We start from the raw sequence: 13,436 nt of genomic DNA, 5'->3' as shown, positions 1-13,436 counted from the left end.
CTTAAACACAAGGTAGTCCCCATTCAATTGAAGGACTAATTCTCCTCTGTTAACATCTATCACAGCTTCTGTTGTGGCTAGGAAAGGTCTTCTAAGGATGATGCATTCATCCTCCTCCTTCCTAGTGTCTAAGATTATGAAATCAGCAGGAATGTAAAGGCCTTTAACCTTTACTAACACGTCCTCTATTAATCCATAAGCTTGTCTTACTGACTTGTCTGCCAATTGTAATGAGAATAAGGCAGGCTGTACCTCAATGATCCCCAGCTTCTTCATTACAGAGAGTGGCATAAGATTTATGCCTGACCCTAGGTCACACAGAGCTTTCTCAAAGGTCATGGTGCCTATGGTACAGGGTATTAAGAATTTCCCAGGATCTTGTTTCTTTTGAGGTAAAGTTTGTTGAACCCATGTATCAAGTTCACTAATGAGCAAGGGAGGTTCACATTCCCAAGTCTCATTACCAAATAACTTGGCATTCAGCTTCATGATGGCTCCTAGATATTGAGCAACTTGCTCTCCAGTTACATCTTCATCCTCTTCAGAGGAAGAATAATCTTCAGAGCTCATGAATGACAGAAGGAGATTTAATGGAATCTCTATGGTCTCTAAATGAGCCTCAGATTCCTTTAGATCCTCAATAGGGAACTCCTTCCTGCTTGAGAGATGTCCCATGAGATCTTCCTCATTGGGATTCGCATCCTCTCCCTCTTCCTTGCATTCGGCCATATTGATTATATCAATGGCCTTGCACTCTCTTTTTGGATTCTCTTCAGTATTGCTTTGGAGAGTACTAGGAGGAGTTTCAGTGATTTTCTTACTCAGCTGGCCCACTTGTGCCTCCAGATTTCTGATGGAGGACCTTGCTTCATTCATGAAACTTAAAGTGGCCTTAGACAGATCAGAGACTAAATTTGCTAAGTTAGAGGTATTCTGTTCATAATTCTCTGTCTGTTGCTGAGAAGATGATGGATAAGGCTTGATATTGCTGAGCCTATTTCTTCCACCATTATTAAAGCCTTATTGAGGCTTTTGTTGATCCTTTCATGAGAAATTTGGATGATTTCTCCATGATGAATTATAGGTGTTTCCATAAGGTTCACCCATGTAATTTACCTCTGCCATTGCAAGGTTTTCAGGATCATAAGCTTCTTCTTCAAAAGATGCCTCTTTAGTACTGTTGGATGCATTTTGCCATCCATTCAGACTTTGAGAAATCATGTTGACTTACTGAGTCAACACTTTGTTCTGAGCCAATATGGCATTCAGAGCATCAATTTCAAGAACTCCATTCCTTTGAGGCGTCCCATTATTCACGAAATTCCTCTCAGAAGTGTACATGAACTGGTTATTTGCAACCATGTCAATAAGTTCTTGAGCTTCTGCAGGCGTTTTCTTTAGGTAAATGGATCCACCTGAAGAATGGTCCAATGACATCTTAGAGAACTCAGATAGACCATAATAGAATATATCTATCATGGTCCATTCTGAAAACATGTCAGAAGGACATCTTTTGGTCATCTGTTTGTATCTTTCCCAAGCTTCATAGAGGGATTCACCATCTTTTTGTTTGAAGGTCTGAACATCCACTCTAAGCTTGCTCAGCTTTTGAGGAGGAAAGAACTTAGCCAAGAAGGCCGTGACCAGCTTATCCCAGGAGTCCAGGCTATCTTTAGGTTGAGAGTCCAACCAGGTTCTAGCTCTGTCTCTTACAGCAAAAGGGAAAAGCATGAGCCTGTAGACTTCAGGATCTACTCCATTGGTCTTAACAGTCTCACAGATCTGCAAGAACTCAGTTAAGAACTGGTAAGGATCTTCTGATGGAAGTCCATGAAACTTGCAGTTCTGTTGCATTAGAGCAACTAATTGAGGTTTCAACTCAAAATTGTTTGCTCCTATGGTAGGAATTGAGATACTTCTTCCATCAAACTTGGACGTAAGTGTGGTATAATCACCAAGCATCCTTCTTGCATTATTGTTGTTAGGTTCGGCTGCCATCTCCTTTTCTTGTTCGAAAATTCCAGCAAGGTTGTCTTTAGATTGTTGTAATTTAGCTTCTCTTAGTTTCCTCTTCAGAGTCCTTTCAGGTTCTGGATCAGCTTCAACAAGAATGTCCTTTTCCTTGTTCCTGCTCATATGAAAGAAAAGAGAACAAAAAAGAAGAGGAATCCTCTATGTCACAATAAAAAGGTTCCTTATTATTAGTAGAAGAAGAAGGAAATAAAGAAAGGAGAATCCAAACACAAGGGTGAGGATAGGGGCAGAGATGTGAGATGAAGAGAGGTGAAGAGAAGTGTTAGTAAATAAATAAATAGAATAGGATGAGAGAGGGAGAAATTTTTGAAAATAATTTTGAAAAGGAGTTAATGATTTTCGAAAATTAAGATAAGAAATAAAATTAAAATTAAAATTTAAAACAATTAGTTAATTAAAAAAAGATTTTTTTAAAAAGAGGGAGGTATTTTCGAAAATTAGAGAGAGAAAAGTTGTTAGGTGGTTTTGAAAAAGATAAGAAACAAACAAAAATTCAAATAGTTAGTTGAAAAAGATTTGAAAATTAAATTTGAAAAGATAAGGAGATAAGAAGTTAGAAAAGATATTTTAAAATCAAATTTTTGAAAAAGATAAAATTTTGAAAAAGATATGATATAAAAGATAAGATAAGAAAGATTTAATTTTTAAAATTAAAATTAATTACTTAACTAACAAGAAACTAAAAGATAAGATTCTAAAATTTAAAGATTGAACCTTTCTTAACAAGGAAGTAACAAACTTCAAATTTTTGAATCAATCACATTAATTGTTAGCATAATTTTCGAAAATAAAGATAAAATTAAGAAAAAGATTTTTGAAAAATATTTTTTTAAAAAGAAATTTTCGAAAATTAGTAAGAAAAAATGAAAAAGATATGATTTTTGAAAAAGTTTTGAAAAGATAAGATTTTTAAAATTGAAAATTTGGCTTGACTTGTAAGAAACAACTAATTTTAAAAATTTTTGACTAAGTCAACTCAAATTTTCGAAAATTATGAGAAAATTAAGGAAAAGATATTTTTTGATTTTTTGAATTTTTAATTATGAGAGAGAAAAACATAAAAAATGACTCACAACATGAAAATTATGAATCAAAACACATGATGCATGCAAGAACACTACGAATGTCAAGATGAACACCAAGAACACTTTGAAGATCATGATGAACATCAAGAACATATTTTTGAAAAATTTTTGATGCAAAGAAAACATGCAAGACACCAAACTTAGAATTCTTTAATGCTTGGACTCTAACAAACGAAAAATGCATATAAAAAACAACAAAAGACAGAAAACAAGAAAACATCAAGATCAAACAAGAAGACTTACCAAGAACAACTTGAAGATCATGAAGAACACCATGAATGCATGAATTTTCGAAAAATAATGCATAAATTTTTTAAAAAACATGCAATTGACACCAAACTTAAAAATTGTCTCAAGACTCAAACAAGAAACACAAAATATTTTTTTATTTTTTTTATGATTTTATGATTTTTTTGGATTTTCTTTTAATTTTTTCGAAAAACATATAATAAAAAAAAAGAAAATAAGAAATCCAAAATTTTTAATAAGAATTCCAGGAATCTTTCAATATTAGCCTAAAGCTCCAATCCAAGGGTTGGGCATGGCTTAATAGCCAGCCAGCTTTAGAAGATATAAATCAGGCATGTAACAACTGAGATTCCAATTAACTTGCCTCTATGTTGATGGTTTTGAAGCCTCAATCCAATTGAGTTAGACATGGCTTTACAGCCAGCCAAGCTTCAACATACTTTATGAAACACTAGAATTCATTCTTAAAAATTTTGAATAATTTTTCGAAAACAAAGAAAAAATTTTGAAAAATATTTTTGAAAACTTTTTGAAAAGAAAAATAAAAAGAAAATTACCTAATCTGAGCAACAAGACGAACCGTCAATTGTCCATACTCGAACAATCCCCTGCAACGGTGCCATAAACTTGGTGCACGGAATTGTAATCATCAACAATGGCGCCAAAAACTTGGTAGCGCTCTCAAACGTGAATCACACTTAGTCACAACTCTGCACAACTAACCAGCAAGTGTACTGGGTCGTCCAAGTAATAAACCTTACGTGAGTAAGGGTCGATCCTACAGAGATTGTTGGTATGAAGCAAGCTATGGTCACCTTGTAAATCTCAGTCAGGAGGATAATAATTGATTATTGGGTTTTCGAATAATAATAAATAATAAACAGAAAATAAAGATAGAGTTACTCATGTAATTCAATGGTGGGAATTTCAGATAAGTGCATGGAGGTGCTGTGTTCCTTCTGAATCTCTGCTTTCCTACTGCTTTCATCCAATTCTTCTTACTCCTTTCCATGGCAAGCTGTATGTAGGGCATCACCATTGTCAATGGCTACATCCCATCCTCTCAGTGAAAATGGTCCAAATGCTCTGTCACAGAACGGCTAATCATCTGTCTGTTTTCGATCATGTTGGAATAGAATCCCTTGATTCTTTTGCGTTTGTCATCACGCCCAACAATCGCGAGTTTGAAGCTCGTCACAGTCATTCAATCCCGGAATCCTACTCGGAATACCACAGACAAGGTTAGACTTTCCGGATTCCCATGAATACCAACATCAATTCTAGCTTATACCACGAAGATTCTGATTAAGGAATCCAAGAGATATGCGCCCGGTCCAAGGTAGAATGGAAGTGGTTGTCAGTCACGCGTTCATAGGTGAGAATGATGATGAGTGTCACGGATCATCACATTCATCATGTTGAAGTGCAACGAATATCTTAGAATAAGAACAAGCGGAATTGAATAGAAAATAGTAGTAATTGCATTAAAACTCGAGGTACAGCAGAGCTCCACACCCTTAATCTATGGTGTGTAGAAACTCCACCGTTGAAAATACATAAGTGATGAAGGTTCAGGCATGGCCGAATGGCCAGCCCCCAAAACGTGATCAATAGTCTCCTAAGATGAATAATAAAATTAAAACTGAGACCAAAGATGAAAATACAATAGTAAAAAGTTCTATTTATACTAAACTAGCTACTATGGTTTGCAGAAGTAAGTAATTGATGTATAAATCCACTTCCGGGGCTCACTTGGTGTATGTTTGAGGTGAGCTTGATCTTTACACGAGCTGAGGCTTATCTTCGAGTTGAACGCCAAGTTGTAACGTGTTTTTGGCGTTCAACTCTGGTTCGTGACGTGTTTCTGGCGTTTGACTCCAGAATGCAGCATAGAGCTGGCGTTGAGCGCCGGTTTACATCATCAAACCTCGAATAAAGTATGGACTATTATATATTGCTGGAAAGCTCTGAATGTCTACTTTCCAACGCCATTGAGAGCGCACCTTTTGGATTTATGTAGCTCCAGAAAATCCATTTCGAGTGCAGGAAGGTCAGATTCCAACAGCATCAGCAGTCTTTTGTCAGCCTCCTTATCAGAGTTTTGCTCAGGTCCCTCAATTTCAGCCAGAAATTACCTGAAATTACAGAAAAACACACAAACTCATAGTAAAGTCCAGAAATGTGAATTTAGCATAAAAACTAATGAAAACATCCCTAAAAGTAGCTAGATTATACTAAAAACTATCTAAAAACAATGCCAAAAGCGTATAAATTATCCGCTCATCACCCACGTTAGTGGTCACGTTAAGACCACTAACGTGAAAGTTAACGTGGAGTTGAAATTGATGAGCCAACGTTAGTAACACTCACCTTTGTCACTAACGTTGGGATGCCATTCATAACCACGTTAAGAGCCACGTTAACTTAGTTAACGTGAGCTCTAACGTGAGGGCTAGGGATACAAGGCAACGTTATTAGGAAAGGTGAGTCCCGATAACACTTGAGAAGATGAGACATAACCACGTTAAGAGCCACGTTAACTTAGTTAACGTGAGCTCTAACGTGAGGACTAGTGGCACAAGGCAACGTTATTGGGAAAGGTGAGTCCTAATAACACTTGCGAAGGTTTGTAAGGCAACATTAGTGGTCACGTTAGTACCACTAACGTTGGAGTTAACGTGGGCCATGTGGTGGGAACGTTAGTGAGAAAAGTGATTGTCACTAACGTTCTCGAACCCACAATGCACTCAGCGTTAATGCCACTAACGCCCCAAGCCAAAGTCCATGCTTACATCACTTTCTCTCTACAACTAAAGCTGAGCCCACTGAAGATTCCCAACTGCTTCAACTTAAGATCAAAGGCCCATATCCAAGACTTGCAGAATTGACTAGAAGTCCAAGAAGAGTAGTATATAAAGGAGTAGTTTTGAACTAGAAAGGAGATCATGCTAGAAATGCTTTCTCATGTTGGACCAAATTGGGTTTGGATGGGTATAGTGACATATAACCCTACCAACACTTTGATTTGGAAATACATGTGATATAATCAGTGACCATACCTCATCTCTTCTCATGAGTAATTAAATCAAGGAATTGAGAAATTGTTCAAGTTTAGAGAGATTGGATTGCCAAGGAATCGGGATTCAATCACTTAAGATTGCCGAGGAGATCAATGAATGCATTGATTGCGGAAGAGATAAGAATGAACTTGATCCGGAGAATGCAACACCTCCTGAACCCAATGATTTCCCCATTTCTGATCTTACCCATTTTCTTTACTTTCTGTCATTTACTTTTATGTTAATCATCCTAATTCCCCATTTAAGATTCTGCACTTTATTTTCTGTCATTTACTTTCCTGCCATTTAATTTTCTTCAATTCTATATCCACTTTCTGCTTAGCTCAACTAGAGCATTATTCCAATTAAAATTGTTTGACCAATCAATCCCTGTGGGATTCGACCTCACTCTATTGTGAGTTTTTACTTGACGACAATTCGGTATACTTGCCGAAGGAAATTTGTTGAGAGACAAATTCCCATGCATCACTTCACGGACCCAATTTTCGTTCAAAACAAGTTTTTAAATAATTTGAGGGTTTGAAAGCCAAGTTATGACTGCCAAAGTTGGTCAAAAATTAGCATTTTACCAATGAATTTAAAACCTCATTCTTTCCAAAACCTCAATTCAAAAATCAACCAAATCATATCCAGGCCAACACAATCATTCCTATTCTATACCAAACATTTATTCACTTACATAATCAACATTCTAAGCACTTGATACATTAACTCATTCAACACAATATCACCTATATTTCCACCATTTACATTCATATACACATCAATCATCATGAATATCACCTATATGAATATATACAATAATTTCATCACTCTAACCATTCAAACCGTTCACAATAACTAGAAATGATCACTAATCCTCAACAATTCATATAATTAAACTTATCCTACAGTCAACTAGCCTATATTTTCACATGCATTATACATTAATTACGAGAAACCAAAACCATACCTTGGTCTATTCCTCCTTAAGCACGGAACACCTCAAATTCATCCGTTCCTCAAGCTTCCACTTCTCTAAGTCCTCACCAATTGGATTCCCAGCCCCCAAAGCTTCGTCCCAAGTGCTCTAATTTGACAATTCAACTCCAAATCAATATAAAATCAAGATAGTTCATACAATTCACTAAATTAGCTCTAGGATACACAAAATTGGACAAACCATAGACGTTTAGAATTTCCTTACCTTACCCATTGATGATTGGAGTAAGATTCAACAATTATTCAATGTTAGATTGTACCTAAACCACCAAAATAATCAAAATCACTCAAATTCCAAACTAAATTTGTGGAAAAGGGAGGAATAGAGAACTGGGCATAGAATTTAGAGAGACTTACCACTTTGTTTGGATAGAATTGAAGAGATCAACAAGATGAACCCGTGGCCACAAGCAGGTCGTCAATCAAAGCTCCATATTGAAAGTTACGGAGGATTGGAGTTTGAAGTGGAATATGGTTTTTTGTTTTGTTTCCCATCCTTTTCTCTGTTGCGTGAACTCAAATAGGAAAGGAGAAGAAAGGCTGAAGCTTGCTTTTATATGGGGGTTGGGTATGTGGGCTTGGGCCTGGTTCAACAGGTTCGGCCCGTTGGCCTAACTTTGAGCCAAAATCTTTAAAATTACTGTCAATATCCGTATTTTAAATATTTCTACTCCTCTAAACTATAAAATTTAATTTCTTAATTTCTTTGAATAATAATTAATTTATTGGCTAATTATTTATTAATTTCGCGGGTTTACATTCTTCTCTTCAACATCATTCACAAATCAAAAGGGGGAAGTGGTTGAACTTGGCACATTTAGGGGTTTACTGAATGGTTCTTGGGCCCCAATCATGGCCCAGGTCTGTTTGCTTAGCCCTTTGGCCCAACTTCATGCTAAAACCTTTAAAATAAGTGTTCGATTTTCTACTATAAATTATTTTTATCTTTTCAAATTATAAAATTCAATTTTCTAAATTTATTTACTCATTAATTAATTTTCCTCACTCACAGTGTCGGACCAATTTAATCGGTACGCGCCCTTTCGTGATAAGTTAGATTTTTATGCTAAATTTTATATTCTCCTTTAAATTTTCTAATTTAATATTTTTGTCATTTCCAACCTATACTTGACAATTAAATTATATTTTTATTTTATTTTAAATATTGGCTAATTAATTTTTCTGTTCTTACACCCATTGAAGTTCTTCGGATTCAAGATTCCTTCTTGCAATTTAATTTTTCCTTCCAGCACACTTCATGGCTTTTGACCATCCTTGTTTACTTGTAACTTGGACCATTCTTCCATATTTTTATGAACTTTGTACATCTTTGATTTAGCTTGAACTCATTTTGATCTAATATATTTTTATTGATCCTTCCAAGTTCATGCGAATATTGTCTTTGTCACTTGTTCTTTTTTCTAAAGTTCTATACCCTTTCAAGTAAACTCGAGGTTGTTTTGATGCACGTATAATTCCTAGATATAACAAGTGTTACGTTAACTCCTTAGAACATGATCGTTAAATAAGGAAGATGATGCAACAAGGGTTAAAAAGTTTGGTTTTCATGCTTCGTGGAAGCTTCTAAGCAAATGTCATGCTTATCTGTTAAGTTCCGGCTTCTCTAACATGCATCAAATTATTTTATAAATTTTTACATTACATTGCACCAACTCTTTATATCTATGTATATGATTTCTTTGATTTCTTGGAGATGTTAAAAAAATGGGTGTTAACATAACTTTCTCTGTGTTATAACAATTTTCGAAGATGAAAATTTTTTTAAGATAGATACTTCCATTGAAAGTAAATGCATATTGTTCTCTTGAAGACTTGACACAGTTCTCCTTCTCGTCCATCTTTGGTATTCTCTCCATCCTATCAATGTTGAAAAGAAATTTATAAACTGTCTTCTGCAGTAGTCAATGTTCCTCCATATCATGGAGATCCATTTTCTTACTTGAATAAGAGTTTTATGGGTAACCATTCTTTTGGTTCCTTTCATATAATTATCCTCAGAGTTCTATGGTCAAACTTAGATTAATGAGCTCAGAATTTTCATTATGTGTTTTACCTAAGGTCTGTTGCTATATGACTCATATATTTGATGCATATTTAAACACATTTATTCTACCAAAGTCTCAGAATAACTAAAATTTATTATTTTTTACATTTAGTTCATCGTACAATAACTCGTCTACATACACTATTTTATTAAATTTTTCCCCTTTCTAAAAGTTTGATTATTAAAACATGAAATATGTGATCAATAAGTAAAAAAAAAACTTTAAAATAACTTTGAAACATACAATTCTTTGGTAACATATTATGTCTTAACAAAATTTAGGAAATCAAGTTGTTACGATCTATCTTTAAATCAATATGTGATCCACTTTCAATTGGCATCTAGCAATTAATAGAACTAAGTAAATAACTTATAGGAGTAACTATGGAATCCTGATCCATTTCTTGTATAATTGTATTCATTAGATATGAATATGATTTGTTTAAATGCTAGTTATAACTATTTTTCCATTGGGTTATGTTATTTAGTACCTATATTTTTTATTATTGCAAGTTGATGCCTGATAAATGAAAGTAATTATATCAGTTTGTTTGTCAATTTTCTTTCTCTTTAATTCTTTGTAACTCTAACTGGGAACATATTTTTTAGGGCCTTATATCAATCCATCAATAAGTGTAAAATCTTGAATTGTATGGGCAAAATTGCTATAGTTTAAAATTTTCAACGTCTTTATTCTTTAAGATTTTTTTGGTCAAATTTCTATATCAATATGTGATCCACTTAAAATTGGCATATACAATTGTTTGCATGCTATTTATAACTATTTTTTCACCAGGTTATGTTATATAATACCTATATGTTTCATTACTACAAGTTGATGAATGACAAATATAAAAAATTATATCAATCTAGTTTTTAATTTCTTTTTTCTTGATTTGTTTGTAACGCTAAATGGGAACATATCTTCTATGGCCTTATATTCAACCATGAAGAAGTATAAAAATTGAAATGTGTGGAAAATTTTGCTGCACTAAAAAAATATCCACCATTTTAAATCTTAACATTTTTTTGGTTAAACTTAATCATGACCATGTAAATGACCCTCAACTTCATATTAGTTAACTATATGAAAATCCTATGATGGGTGTTTACTCTTTCTTGCACTTGGAAGGAATTTACTCCTATGAGTAAATTAATATCAAAATGTTAAAGGCATTCTTATTATAAAAAAACTATCTAAAATTTTATAAACTGTTTGTGGATTATAACTTAAAACATTATATGACAACAAATATTTTTGCATTTCAGATACATGATATTCATAATTTACCCAATTCCTAAAAGGGAGTAACTTGATACCTCCACTTTCAAGTGGTATTGACCTAAGATCCCTCTATGATATCAAAAGACATAAAATCACAATATACTTAGGCAGAAACTACATAAACTAAACCTAGAGACTATCAGTTACAGCAAAAACATTACAACAAACAAGTCTATATTAGGAATTAATTAAACTTTTTAGTTATAAACTAAACCGTGAAGAGTCCTTCATGGTGAAATGTGATTGTTTTCACGTTCACATGCTCCTGCCAAGTGTGGTAAATCATATTCTCCCTTCTTCCTCCCATGTACTTCAGTCAAGAAATTATAACATCAGTATCTTCTGTGTCATTTGAACTTCTATGACCACTTCGAGCTTCCATGACTGATAAGATATCCTTCTCAATGAACAAAGTTAAAGTGTATGGAATGCCAAATCCAGAGACCCTCACCATCTTATCCCACTGCAGACTATGGTCTCATGACCTGCCTTTTAAAGGCAATGTTGTGATATGAAATAAAACCTACTCCATCATTGAAGTGAGTTAGAGAGTTATATTCAGATCGGACTTGCGAGGATGTTGTAGTCTCAAGAAACATCCTCTGAAGGAGATTGAACATAATTATTGATTATAGTTGGGTGAAGTTAGGCCCTTCCCACCCTATCTAATAGAAGATTCCATCATTCATAACATACTTGGGCCCAATTTTCTGCACATTTGTATCGAATGTGCCGATTTGAGTCCAGCATCTTTCAAAGGATGTGTACAGAGACTATGAAAGTATTTTCTATGAGAAACTCTTCTTTCATATGTGGAGAATCCTATACTCAACCGTGTCTTGAAGAAAGCCAAATGCATATGTAGAAATAGTGTGCGCAAAGTGCTTGATGGATTCATCTATTGCATATCGTTTCTTTATCATAAGAGGATTCCAAATTAGTAACCTTGAATTAAAGCCACCCATTGAGATCCTCAAGTATATATTTTTCATGATCAGAGCCGATAATGGCATAAAAACGAAATTGGTTTATATCTATTGGGATGTTGAACTACACCTGATAGCCATCATCCACAAAGGGTCTAATGAAACATAGAGAGTTTTGATCGCTGGGAGTGTAGTCTGTCCTAATGATAACACTCTTGTTCTATTCCTTTTTTTTGTAGTTTTTCTTCACAAAATGTTGGTGTGCAGAGCCTGAATTTCCAAGCTCTATTTACAGTTTTGCACCTACCGATCGTCTTTAGGTCAGCCTTCACATGTATTATCCATATAAGATCCTCACCATGATGAGAAAGATGAGTCCTTGTGTGTAGTAAATCACTCATTATTGGTATGCAAGAGTTGAAGTTTTGACTAATAGTTTTTAGCAAGATAGAATATAGTTTGTGTTTTGCATTCACCGCTCTTTTTTTAATATTGTTTATATAAGACATTATAAAGATAATTTTCTTTGGACCATCCTTTATTCTGATTGTATGTACAAAGTATAATTGTAATCTAGTTCCTTCACCACTGTGTGGGTCACATTGTGTATCGAGTTTTCTCAATGCCTCTTTTTAGCTTATACTGATAACAGGTTATAAGCTTACACTTTCGTCATCTTGTTAGAATGATTACCTAAAAAATAATTGCTTAATCTCTTATTGCTCACATAATATTGATAAGCTTGATCAGCAATTTTACCTACTACATTATATTAGCACTCATTATACCTAGTTGATAATGTTAAACCTCATCGCCAAAAAGTGTGATATGTTGGGTAATAACCTTAATAAGTTACCTAAACATGTATATGTATATTTTGACCTTTGGCCCACACAAAATTAAATGTAATTTCAATAATCATTTATGGACTATTATTGATATATGTTCTGCTGAACACCTGTGGTTCTTTAACAAACAGGCTATGTTATTTAAAAATTTAAGTGTTTACACGAAATAGTGTATAGTTGCTGACAAAGCTATACTAGATCATATTTTTTAAGTACCATTAAATAATCCTTTGATGATAATGATGTATATAGCCGTTATCCAAGGGACATTAACCTATGTTACTTTAAAAGAATACACTTTGATCAACCTCTATTTGCTAAAATCATCAAGTCTTACTCCATTAAGAAATAATCCTTATGTGATATGCTGGGTAATAACCTTAATAAGTTACCTAAACATGTATATGTATATTTTGATCTTTGGCCCACGCAAAATTAAATATAATTTCAATAATCATTTATGGACTATTATTGATATATGTTTCGCCGAACACCTGTCGCTCTTTAACAAGCAGGTCGTGCTATTTAAAATTTTAAGTGCTTACAAGAAATAGTGGATACTTTCTGACAAAGCTATACTATATCAAATTTTTTAGGTACCATTAAATAATCCTTTGATGATAATAATGTATATAGTCTTTATCCAAAGAACATTAACCTATGTCACTTTAAAAGAATGCACTTTGATCAATCCCTATTTGCTAAAACCATCAAGTCTTACTCCATTAGGAAATAATCCTTTATCATATTTCTGCTAAAACAATCTCTGCTTGATATACATTGCTGACCATTAGATCTTATGATACAATTAGTATTTGAAATTTTTAACCCTAGTACAATCTTTTGATTTATTTACCCATCTTACTTGGGGATTTTAACATAA

General features: G+C 33.9%; 1 non-coding gene across 1 annotated transcript; it reads left to right on the top strand.

The window, feature by feature from the left end:
* Positions 1 to 1,495: 1,495 nt before the first annotated feature.
* LOC112793176 (small nucleolar RNA R71) lies at positions 1,496 to 1,599 on the top strand. The gene has a single exon (XR_003197882.1). It is a non-coding gene; the product is annotated as a small nucleolar RNA R71 (small nucleolar RNA).
* Positions 1,600 to 13,436: the final 11,837 nt, after the last annotated feature.

This window comes from Arachis hypogaea, chromosome 3, assembly GCF_003086295.3.
Source record: "Arachis hypogaea cultivar Tifrunner chromosome 3, arahy.Tifrunner.gnm2.J5K5, whole genome shotgun sequence".
NCBI lineage: Eukaryota > Viridiplantae > Streptophyta > Magnoliopsida > Fabales > Fabaceae > Arachis > Arachis hypogaea.
The sequence above is the reverse complement of the archived record's forward strand: the minus strand, read 5'-3'. Positions and strand labels throughout refer to the sequence as shown.